Raw genomic sequence first — 12,959 nt, 5'->3', positions numbered from 1 at the left:
TCTGTGTGGGGCCCACCATGATGTATCTATTTATCCACGTCGTCCATCCCCTTTATCATATCATGTTAAGGTATTGCCCCAAAAATGAGCCAGATCCAACTCTCTAATGGACCACACCAAGTAAGGCTTGTACATTTAATGCAACCCAAGCTTACTCTTTGGTGTGGTCCACTAGAAAGTTGTATCTGCCTCATTTTTGAACCGATTCCTTAACATGATGTGATAAAAGGGATGGACAGGGTGGATAAATGGATACATCATGGTGAGCCCTTACATATATCTAAGGGCGTGTTTGCCAGGACAGATCCCATGGGATTAGGAGGAATGGGATGGTAAAATCCCGGGATATGCCAAACGAGCCAAACAGACCCGATGAACTTGTCCCGGGATATAGCAAACCCATGGATCTTAAACTAATTCACTGACATCACCATCATTACCTTAATTTGATCCCATCCCTCCTGATCTCGTTCAATCGGCCGGGGGCGTGTTTGGTTGGATGGATTGGAAGGTAAAATCTCGGGATATGCCGGGCGTGCCAAAATGACTCAGTGAACTTGTCTAGGGATACAGCAATCCCATGGATCTTAAACCAATCCATTGACAGCACCATCGTTACCTTAAAATTGATCCCATCCCTCCCAATCTTATTCAATCGTGCCGGGGGCATGTTTGGTTGGACGGATTGGAAGGGATTGGAAGGTAATATCCCAGGATATGCCAGGCATGCCAAAATGACTCAGTGAACTTGTCCGGGGATACAACAATCCCATGGATCTTAAACCAATCCACTAACAGCACCATCATTACCTTAAAATCCATTTCATCCCTCATAATCTCATGGGATCCGTCCGACCAAACAGGCCCTAATTGGACGTTGCTAGGTTCGATTTGCGCCAGACACAGCATGTGAGAAAATATTGGTCGTTGATCAAGAAGCTTCTCTAGATTTGCCTGGTTTGCTCTGCAAGTGACAACATGGTGGATGAGAAGATGTATGTTTAGAAAAAAGCATAAATAATACTTGGTGTGTATTTATGGCTCACCTGATGACTGGGCTAGGGGAAGGGTGTCATGGGAGTGAAAATAACACCACTTTTCATATCACTATTTTCTTACTCTTAGAGTACTTTTTCAAAATTTTGGGATGAAAATACACTTAAACACCTTTTTCATTTATCTGTTCATGTACTTAAACACCCAGTGATTGGCTTCTTTTACTACTTCACTCTGATGATCTTTTTTTTTTTTTTACAACTCTTCATGATCTTTCATCCATTACAACTATCCTTTGTAGTAGAAATTGTCACTTCTTCATCCTCCTTTTACATATTATATTGAAATATTATTGTCTTGAGAAAATGATAGAAATGCGAGATAAATATATATATATATATATATATATATATATATATATATTACAAATATGAGATAAAAAAATATTACAAATATTCCAACTTAAAAAGATGTGTTTTCTTATTTCTTAAAAAAAGAATGATGAGATGGGTTTGCTTGGGAAGAAATGGATAAAGAGGAAAAAATATATATATAAATAAAAAATAAAAAATCCACCAAGTAAGTTAGGAGATCATCCCTAAATGTACACAGCATGTAAAAGCTTACCAAGATGGTGAAAGCCTACTCTAAAATGAGAAATACAAGTTGATGGAACTAAACTCAGGCAAGTGGGTAGATCAACCCACTTCATACAATCACGCATCTATGCATCTTGCAGTATTCATGCATCCTTATTATTATTATCATCATGATGTACATGATCTGTGATTAGTTCACTCAATGAACTTGCCCAGTTAACATTATATTGATGGAAAAATTCCATGGATTTAGTAGAATATGAAATAGTTGCTCGAGTCTTAAGAAAAAAGGATGAACCAATGGATTATCCAAATGACAACTTGTATTTATTTTGTTGATTTAATGCTCCAGTAATTTACCGGAGAAATAGGAAAAATATCCTTAAAAGAAAAGGCCATGGGTGAGAAAGATTTTTAAAATAAGGGAATGAAAATACTAAAAATAGAGGGTGGCAAGCTTTGAGGGCCCATTGCTATGTATGTGTTTTCCATCTACCTTGTCCATTTATTTTGCTAGCTCATGTTTAGGATGTAAGCCAAAAGATGAGACAGACTTAAAACTTAAGTGGGAATGCCCACCATTGAAACATTCACGAGCACATTTAAGTTCCGAACCATGATGGTAATTTTGTGTTTTCAGTTCAATGAGAATGATCATATGAACCATTTGAATGGCATATAAACATCATGGTGGACTAGGAAAAGTTTCAACCCCCCTCATGCGCCCCACCTCAATGTATGTATCATATATCCACACTGCCCATCCACTTACAGGGAGCCCAAAAATCAAGCATATCCCATTCTCAAGTAGACCATACCATAGGAAAAAGTGGTGATCAGCCATTAACGGGTCACCAAAGCTTAGATAAAGTTGATATTTAGTTTCTTCCTTCATCCAGGTTCATGATACTTTTTCAACAGGTTCGATGGTAAATAAACATTACATAAATATTACATAAACATTACAGCAGGCCTTAAGAATTTTTTAATGGCAAGGAGCTTAATCACCACTCTCATTTGGGATTTGGATCTTCTTTATTTTTGGCTCATGCTTTAAAATAGCATGACAAAACGGATAAATGGCATGGATATAGAATAAATACAACAAGGTGGGCTCCATGGGAAGGGCCACACCATCTTGGGTGACGCCACGCCGCACCTTATCCCTTCTCCTTTTTGGATTGCATAACCTAACACTTGGAGGCAAAACGGATGAACGGGTTTAGGATTTCTCACAGAAAACTCTGCCCCTTAACCTGGAGACGAGATGAGTTATATGATACTCGGTCTGGGCATGACTCCTAGTACGCATGCTCTTAGAAATTAAAACATGTGTAAATTGTGTATTCCGTTGTCACCCATTCAAAATCTCAAGAGCAGATCGGTTGAACAATCCAAACCTTTGGTTTGTGGACACTTGGTTGTGGAAATAGAACAATTCGATTTTTCAATTTTAACCACCCAATGGATGCACACAACAGTCAGATAGTCCAATGAGCTTAATTTTTGGTTCATGACACATATAAGCTAGGTAACATAGTTTGGACAGTTAAATTTTGAAGTGCCCGAGTATCGTCCACTAGACACCAGAGTATCCAAGGGCCTGTTTGGCCGGACCGATCCCACGGTATTAGGAGGGATGGGATCACGATATCCTGGGATATGCATGACCAGCCAAGCGGACCGGTGAACTTGTCCTGGGATATAAGTAATCCCATGGATCTTAAAACAATCCACGGACATCACCGTCATTACCTTAAAATTGATACCATCCCTTGGTTAGATGGATTGGAAGGTAAAATCCGGGATATGCCGGCGTGCCAAACAGATCCAGTGAACTTGTCCTGGATATAGCAATCCCATGGATGTTAAACCAATCCACTGACACCACCATCGTTACCTTAAAATCCATCCCATCCCTCGTAGTCCCACGGATTCGCCCGGCCAAACGGGCCCCAATGTTTGTCTTTTTTCTTAAATGCCAAAAATACCCCTACTCAATCACTCAGTTTCCACTCAACTCGCCCTCATCCACAACAGAAATCCGAAAACCCTCTCCCGGCCCCCCCCCCCCCCCCCCCTCTGAAACTAACCCTCTGAAATTCTTGAAATTCCCCGCAAATCCCTCTCTCTCTCTCTCTCTCAAATGACATTTCCTTCTCTCTCCTTCCCCTCCTTTTCTCCACCATTCTTCCCACTCTCCAAAATCCAATCCCCCTTCCTCTCCAAACCCCACCTCCTCTCTCTCTCCACCCTCCGCTTCAATCTCCACCGTCCGATCGCGCTGCCCCCATCCGCCATCGGTCCCGATGGCAAATTCTACCCCACCCCCTCTGATGATGACCCTCCCGAAGCTCCCGAAGACTCCACCCATGGCGTCTCCAAGTTCCAGCAGATTCACCGCCAAGCCGGCCGTGCCCGGAAGCTCCAAGAATCCCAGTTCGAGAAGGACAAGCCCACCTTCCTCTCCGCCCTCGCCGCCGAGACCGACGCCCCTGATAACCCCAATACCGACCCCCCTTCCGACGGCGACGATCTCTTTGGTGACATCGACCGTGCCATCGCCCTCAAGCGCAAGGAATTCGTCCGGCAGGGCCTCCTCCCACCCAATCCGAAGAAATCGGCGGAAGTCCCTGGTGCTGAACCCGGCCTTGAGGGGATTGAGGAGCTCTTACCCGAGGAGGTCGTTGACCTTGATGAGATCCGCGACCTGCAGGGCCTGACAGTGATCTCAGATGATACGGATGAGGAGAGCTCACCAAAATTCGCTGACGAGGTGAGTGTCTCGGACTTGAATTACCGTGATTCTTCATTTGATCTTGATTTCGATAGTTTCGGAAAAACCAAGGCTAGGATTGTGGAACCCAAGTTCAAGATGACACTGGCAGAACTCTTGGATGAGAGCCGCGTGGTGCCGGTTTCAGTTTATGGGAATCTGGAGGTCCTGATCACAGGTATCCAGCATGATTCTAGGGAGGTGGGGCCTGGGGATCTGTTCGTGTGCTGTGTCGGGATGCGCACTGACGGGCACTTGTATTTGAGTGAGGCTGATAAGAGGGGGGCGGTTGCCGTTGTGGCCAGCAAGGAGATCGATATCGATGAGACATTGGGGTGTAAGGCTTTGGTCATTGTGGAGGACACGAATGCAGTGCTCCCCGCGTTGGCGGCGTCCTTTTACCGGTACCCATCAAAGAGCATGTCCGTGATTGGAATCACGGGCACAAATGGGAAGACAACCACTGCGTACTTGATAAAAGCCATGTATGAGGCGATGGCATTGCGGACCGGGATGTTGAGCACCGTTGCATACTACATCCATGGCGATAACCAGTTGGAGGCCCCGCACACAACCCCAGATGCTGTTATGGTCCAGAAACTGATGGCCACGATGGTCCACAACGGGACTGAGGCGATCGTCATGGAGGCGTCATCGCACGCTCTGGCGCTGGGAAGGTGCGACGAGGTTGATTTTGACATCGCAGTGTTCACAAACCTAACGCGGGACCACCTAGATTTCCACAAGTCTGAGGAGGAGTACTGAGCCTCCAAGGCGAAGCTATTTTCGAGGATGGTCGATCCGGAGCGGCATTGGAAGATCGTCAACATCGACGATCCAAATGCCCCGTTCTTCGCTGCACAGGGTGGACCGGATGTGCCTGTGGTCACATTCGCTATGGAGAACAAGAGTGCGGACGTGTACCCGTTGAAGTTAGAACTGTCATTGTTTGAGACACAGGTTTTGGTCAATACACCAAAAGGGATTTTGGAGATATCATCGGGGTTGCTTGGGAGGCACAATATCTACAATATCCTTGCAGCTGTGGCAGTTGGGATTGCAGTAGGGGCACCGTTGGAGGACATTGTGAGGGGAATCGAAGAGGTTGATGGAGTTCCGGGTAGATGTGAGTAGATTGACGAGGAGCAAGCATTTGGTGTGATTGTAGACTACGCCCATACACCTGATGCATTATCTAGGCTCCTTGATACAGTGAGGGAATTGGGTCCACGGAGAATCATCACGGGTGTGTTACTTTGATCTTCTTTGATTATTTTCCCGTTCCCATCAAATTCTATGCTGCTTGGATGAACAAAATTTGGATTAGAAAATGCACAGTTGGGGCTCACTTTCGGTTGATCCCGACCGTTATCTGATGGGTCACATTATGGATCGGTCATCCTGTGAATATTGACAATCTTAAATCTTTACTGTCCAAATCGGTGGCCTGCAACTGGACATCTTAGTTAACAATCAAACATTCAATGGGAAAATTACCATCAATTGTGTAGGTGAGATTTTCCATTGGAGGGGATTTTTGTGGCACGACCCACTCGTGATAGGACCTACCAGATGGGTCAGGATCACTGAGAAGTGTGACCTGCATGTGTTGTTAGTTCCGAACAGAAAAATAAAATGCTGTTTTGTTAAGCCGAACATGGTATTTTTCGTCAATAAGGTATATTGCTCCCATCTTTCCAATTAGTTGAAAGCAGTTGAGCCATTTCAGTATCTCAGAAATTGAATTCTATATTAGCCTGCATCTCCAAAAGGGTTCTTATCACAGATTGCTGACTTGTCTGAGTTTTACCCCACTCGTCTGAGTCAACTCGGGCTCAGTCGGGACCTGTACAGGTTGGTACCACCATACCACGAGTCAGCCTACGGTTCACCCCCAACTTGGGTGAATCATGACTTGACTCAAACCCGAACAAGTTGGGATGAGTTGCTGAGTAAAAAAACCACGGTTCTTTTACATCTCTTAGATGGAATTGTTTTTTCCCCCCTTTGGTGATAAGCAAGAAATCAGATAGACTGAAAATCCTCTTTTATATCAGTTTCTGCCATTTTGATTCATGACACCCTTACTTTCTTTATCCATAAGCAGCATTCAGCCTACCCATGGCAAAGGTAGTAATGAATGGACTCAGTGATGCTACTTCCAATATTTCTGTCTCTGACAATTGATGCTTTCATTGAAGTATTTGGTTGCGCCGGTGAAAGCGACAGAGGAAAGAGACCATTGATGACGAAAATTGCAACCGACAAAAGTGACGTAACCATGTTGACATCAGACAATCCAAAGTCAGAAGATCCATGTATGTAATCTAGACCATAATTCATAGATGTTTGCTTATCCCACTCGCATATAAGAGCCCTACCCGTCTACACATAAGCCCATGCCAATACAGCACAAGCATGATATCCAACCTTTCCTTTAGGTGGGCTACACTGTTTAGATCTTTTGGCATAAACAAAAAACAGGCTGTTTTACTCCTCAGGTGGTTGACACTGTACATAGCAATGGATGTTTAGGAAGGTCTTTTTCACCATTTGTTTTGTACCACGTGGCCCACCTTAAATGTTCTGTGGCTGACATTTTAAGTCAAAAGATTTAGTCAGTGTGGCCACCTGATGCAAAGCTCCTGTTTTACCCCTCAGGTCGGTGACACTGTACATAACAATGGATGTCTGGAAATAATTTTTTCACCATTTGTTTTGTAAGATGTGCTATGGCCGACATTTTAAATCAGAAGATTTAGTCAGTGTGGCCACCTAATGTAAAGCTCCGATATTGCTATGTCTGCTATATTGTCATGAATGTGTGTAGATGTGCAGGTCTATATTCCCATTATGCTTGGCAAACTTCATTATCCATATATTTTGTAAGCGCTGATATTGCTATGTATGCTATATTGTCATGAATGTGTGTCGATGGGCAGGTCTTTATTCCCATGTATGCTTGGCAAACTTCATTATCCATATACCCTGTGCGCGCGCGGATCCTGAAACAAGGAGATGATATAGAGAATCTGTTCTCTCTCTCTCTCTCTCTCTCTCCCTCCCTCCCTCCCTCCCTCTCTCCCCTCCCCTGCGTGCGCGCGGATCCTGAAACAAGGAGATGATATAGAGAAGCTGTTGGACAAATCTTTTATCTAACTTATAAGGTCTCACATGATGTTCAATTGATAGATATGGAGCCCTTTTGTTCGACCGAGTAATGGTACAGATGGGACCCACCTTTCTGTAACCTTTTTTTTAAAAAAATTTATATATATTTAAAGATGCCTTGCAAGATTAAATGACATATTTAACCTAGCAGACAGGTATCTAGTCTGTTGAATACATTTCAAAGCATCCAAGATTCTGTACCCAGCGAAACCCACCGGATAAGAGATTCTGAAGGGCCTTCAACAAACGTGAGAGGAAGCTCTGTTTCCAATCCAATAGTGCGCAAAACCTCCCTTCCCACAGCTGCTACGGCGTGCTGTGTATGACACGAACTAATCGGCCCCAAGAAAGCATTAATCACACCCCCAGCTGAATTCCTCAACACACTGCTGATGCTTCTGTTGCCATTGTTCCCAACTAGACCTGATGCATTGAATTCCAGGCATTTGGAGGGAGGATGGGACCAAATCCATAGAACCTAAGCCATTGATCTGGTGGGACCCCAATCATGGGTGGTCTAATCCCTAACCTCACAATGTGGTTGATCCTTGCCATCCGGTCAAGGTGAATAGTTAACAAGTAGTGGTCCTCATTTAATTGGGGGATATTGGATGTCAAAGATAATCAGATGGGAGAGATTTTGGGGGCACCTCCCATCTACAATTCGGCCTACCATATGAACAATTTAGATCACTAGAAGTTGGGTCCCAGATGTACTGTTTGTTGGTGCAAGCAAAAGCCTGGGTGAGCTTGTAGCCACATATATTGCCTCGGAACTTCCAGAGCAGGATACTCAATCTGACTTTTCGTGCACATGTTTACGTTTCATCAGTGGACATCTTGGACGACATGCTGGCAGGTGTGGGATTGACCATGCAGGACTACTTGCGACATGGTGAAAACGATTACTACCCACCTCTTCCGAATGGTCATAGGCTTTTCCTACATGATATCAGGCGAGTAGCTGTACGGGCTGCAGTGGCCATGGGCGAGGAAGGTGATATAGTTGTAAGTCTTTTACTAGTTGTTAAAAATCTACCTTATCATATATGGATTTCTCATTATAGAATTGCTAGTTGTCAAAGACATGTTTTTGAACCAAAACTTTATTTTCTAAGCGCATGTTTGCATGCGGGGGAGCATCGATCAACCAAATTGGATAGATCACTCTATCTATTTCGCCTTGAGCAGGAGATGAAAGGAAATGGCTTTCAAAAGAATACTCTTTTAATGTGTATCCCGTCTGCCCACAACGTTTTGGAGAAACCAAATGTTTAAAATTTTCATATTTAAATTCTTTTGGGCAACTCTTCAAAAAAAATAAAAAATCCTTTGGGGTAAAAAAAAAAGAAGGAAAACTCAGGATTCTCCATCGTTCCAAAAGGTCCTAAACGTCAAAGTAACATCATACCCTAGCCTGACACAAGTGGTTTGTTTTCTTTATTATTAGGGAGGGCTAAGACCTATGTAAAAGAGTGGGCTTCTAATTTGAATATCTCCACTGATTGTTTCTCTTTGTTGCTTTGGGGCTCTTGTTGTATCGCCAGTGCTTGTGGCAACTTTTATGATAAATAAATTTTTTATCATCTTTCAAAAAGCCCTAGCCTAAGATTTGCAAGAAGGGAATCTATGTTCATGGTTAGGAGACGAAAAGTTTTCGAAGCGACCAAGGACACAAGGGGCAATTGGTAGGGTTTTTTATTTTTATTTTTATTTTATTTTTTAATTAATCAGCATTTCATAAAATGATTAGATTACCATAGATTGCATGGTGTACTCATGATCATGTCACAACAAAGTCAATCTCTCCATATCAATTCAAGTATGTATTTTATCAAATGGCGACTAAAATTCTATCAAAGGCCACCTTTCAAAATAAAAAAATAAAAAAAATAAATTTAAAGGTACCAATAAGAGCTGATAAATACATAAAGGTGCTAATAGCTAGTGATCCTCTCATCACCTCTTTAGCGAGTCTATAGGCCACCTTGTTGACAATTCCTGGGACAATGGAGAAGTTGGCTTCCAATATAGCTGCAATATATTTGATCTCTAGAATACAGAAAGCTAGCTTCCGAGGCCCCAACTTATCAGTTGAAACGATAGTTAGCAAAACACCGAAAGGAAAAAAGGGGTACGGGAACTGTTCATATTTAATTAGGGGCGATTTGGGAAGCTGGAAATGGTAGGAAATGAAATTGGTTCCAATGGATATGGTGTTTTTAGCTGTTTATATTGTAAAAAGTAGCTGTGGAAATTGACTATCATTATTATGCTTTTGCTCAGAAGATTAGTGAATTGATTACTTCCCAAAAAAGCTAATCCATAGGCATTTTCATAATAATGAGAGACACCCCTTGTCGTTCATTAATGACTTTTCAACATTTCCATGGAAACCATGGAAACCATGCAAAACAAACAAAATATATTGATCATTGACACCTTCAACATTTCCTCTGTTTTTCACATTGTTAGATTTTCAGGGGGTTTTCCACATCTGCATTTTGTATTCTTCCTATCCAAAGGCTATGGAAAATGTTCGCGTTTAACTTTATAGTAGAAGCAATGGATCTATGCCTTGACATAATTGCATCGTTCTTCCATGTTCATTGTGACTCTAACAGTGAAGTGAATTGGCTAGGTAAGGTCTAAGGAGCATGTATTTGGGGATCAGCTTCTAATTATTGCTGGGATAAATTGCCCCAGTGTAGGGGTTCGTCAGCTTTTTATTGTTTTAATTTTAGGCATCTATCTGCTTGTGGTTATAGCTGACAATTTCCCTTCTTGTATTTCCCTTTTTCTTTGGTTATAATAAAATTCTGATCCATTCATAAAAAGATAGCATTTAATTTGATCATAAAAAGAGATGGTAAGGAATTTGGTCAAAGAAATGGAAACGCCAACAAATCGGAGAATGGATAGTTCAGATTTAATACAGTTCTGATTGAAAAAATAGTATTTTTGTCTCTCTTAATCCTTTCTTTTCAAATTACCCATATAAAAATTGACAGTCTCCACTAAAATTTATCACCTTCTAATCAATTCCATCAATGGATAGTGATTACCAATCACTGTTTTTTAAAATAAGTTCCTTTTTCTTGTTTCTTTTTGAATAAAACATGTTTTGTGAGAAAAATGTGTTTAATTTGGTTAACTAGTATGTTTGCCAATCTTTTGAAATACATGGAGGTTTTTTTTTTTTTTTTTTTTTACCTTTCAAAATGTGGAGTTTTGCTATCTATGGATGAAACCAACTGAATGTCAATCCGGCATCTCCTTCAACGATCAACTTTCTAGCAGAGGACAAGGAGAAATGCATAGACTTCCTAATGTAAGGATGTCCACAATGATTGGCCCCACCTAACTACAAGGTCCTAAGAAAGCCTTGGAGGCTAGATATGTTGGCTGTTATTTGGGCTTTGTGGTTGGAAAGGAATAATTGCTCCTTATGGGACAAGCATGAGTTTGTAGAGGATGTATTTTTTAGAGCAAAGCTAGAAGTTTTTTCTTGGGTCAATTGTGGCGAGGCCTCTGTCCTTTTGTTAGGTCTGTGAGGGCAGGGTGTTGTTGTAGCTTGCCTTTTGGCGTTTTCTTTTTAATAAAATATTCTTAACATTTCATTAAAAAAAAAAAAAAAGGAAAGGAAAAAAAGAAAAAGAAAAAGAAAAAGAAAAAGAAAAAAAAGAAAAGAGCTAAGCTTTAAAAAGCTAGAGATTGTTGGTAGCCACATGGGTCTCAAGCAATGTTTTTCGTAGCGGTATCGGTGGGATGTATTGCACCCTTGAGATACGGAAACATATCGGGTATCACATGGGAAATATTGGATGTATCGCGTAATGTTCTGTTGTTTTCGCGAAACAATGGGAAATTGATCAAAATTTTCAATGAAACTTCATGGGATGTTAAAAAAGACATCTATACACACCCAGAAATCAAAATCTCACAAAAAACAAGTGCACATGATAGGTTTCCTTTGTATAAGGTTTTAAACTATGTGCTGTCTGACAAAAGTGATGCAACTATCTTCAAAATCTTACCTCTTTGATAATTTTGGATGTTAATTATGACTTCTAAGTGGTAACTGATATCATTGGCATTTGCAAGTGTGAAACACCCAGTTGGCTTCACACAGCAATTTCTAGTTTTCTACTAACTCAATCACTATCACATATGTTGTAGGTTGTGGCTGGTAAAGGTCATGAAACTTATCAACTAGAAGGCAGCAAGAAGGAGTTCTTTGATGATAGGGAAGAGTGCCGAGAAGCGTTGCAATATGTTGATGAGCTTCATCAAGCTGGGATAGACACAAGCGAATTTCCATGGCGGTAAGTCGATCATCAGTCTTGAGTATTAATTATGCTTACTAGGCCAAATTTTATTACAAAAACCACTTTTTTCCTTTGCAACATCACTTCATAGATTGGGATTTTAATTACCTGGTGAGTGCTATATCATATTCATGGTGTGATCACCTTCTATAAGGTGTTAGCTCATAGGGTTAGGATTTCATGGCCTACTCTTGCCACATGTGCCAATGTGGCTCGGGTGTGAGATCCAGGCTGTTCATCAGATGGGTCCACCAGTTATGCATGATGCCCAGAAAACAAGCCAGTCTACTGATCAGGTTGGCCACACATGTACATTGAATGGGGACAACTGATCGATCTTTTCTAACAGTCCACCTTTTTGTATACGCATGGCCAATTCGGATGATTGGAGAGACCTGATTTTTTGTTGTAGAACATACCCAAGGGACCGACCTAAAGAATGGACTGAATCTTGTAAACATGTGACGGTGTAGGAAAGAAATCCCACTACCAAAGTAGCCTAATCATTTCTCATTTATGAGTTCTTTTGGGCTTTTAATTTCTCACAATTTTATTTGGTTCTAGAAAATTGGATATTCTTGTCACAAGGGGTCCCATGTGGATATATCAACATCATTAAGAGGGTACCATTATAAGAATGAGAACGGCTTGTTGTGAAATTGATGTGTTCTCAGGTAACATAAAATCTTGGATGATAAGTTGGATTGGGATAATTGGAATATGGTGGAGCCATATCTCCATGTGACACATGGCAGGCCAATAAATCAATCTGAGATGTCCATTTAGTCTCTTAAAAAATAATCTAATGAGAGTCATTGATTGTAATGAACCTATGTAATAGACTTTTTTTTTTGAAAGATGATAAATTTATTCACAAAAGGCTGAACCCAAAAATACAAAAACAAAAACAAAAACAAGAAAAAAAGAAAAAGAAAAGAAAATTACAACTGAAGCCAATTGATCGGAAATTGGGGGGTTTTAATGGGTTGGAATGTGGCTGATTTTGGGGTTTTAATGGGCTGGAATGGGCTGATTTTAGGGATTTCAATGGGCTGGAACCAGGCTGATTTTGAGGGTTTTTAATAGATT

At 41.3% G+C, this 12,959-nt stretch overlaps 1 pseudogene; it reads left to right on the top strand.

Annotated features, from left to right (window-relative positions):
* Positions 1-3,669: 3,669 nt before the first annotated feature.
* LOC131231894 (UDP-N-acetylmuramoyl-L-alanyl-D-glutamate--2,6-diaminopimelate ligase MurE homolog, chloroplastic-like) lies at positions 3,670-11,886 on the top strand (annotated as a pseudogene).
* Positions 11,887-12,959: the final 1,073 nt, after the last annotated feature.

The sequence above is a fragment of the Magnolia sinica genome, chromosome 17 (genome assembly GCF_029962835.1).
Source record: "Magnolia sinica isolate HGM2019 chromosome 17, MsV1, whole genome shotgun sequence".
Taxonomy (NCBI): domain Eukaryota; kingdom Viridiplantae; phylum Streptophyta; class Magnoliopsida; order Magnoliales; family Magnoliaceae; genus Magnolia; species Magnolia sinica.
This window is presented reverse-complemented; position numbering and strand designations above follow the sequence as displayed.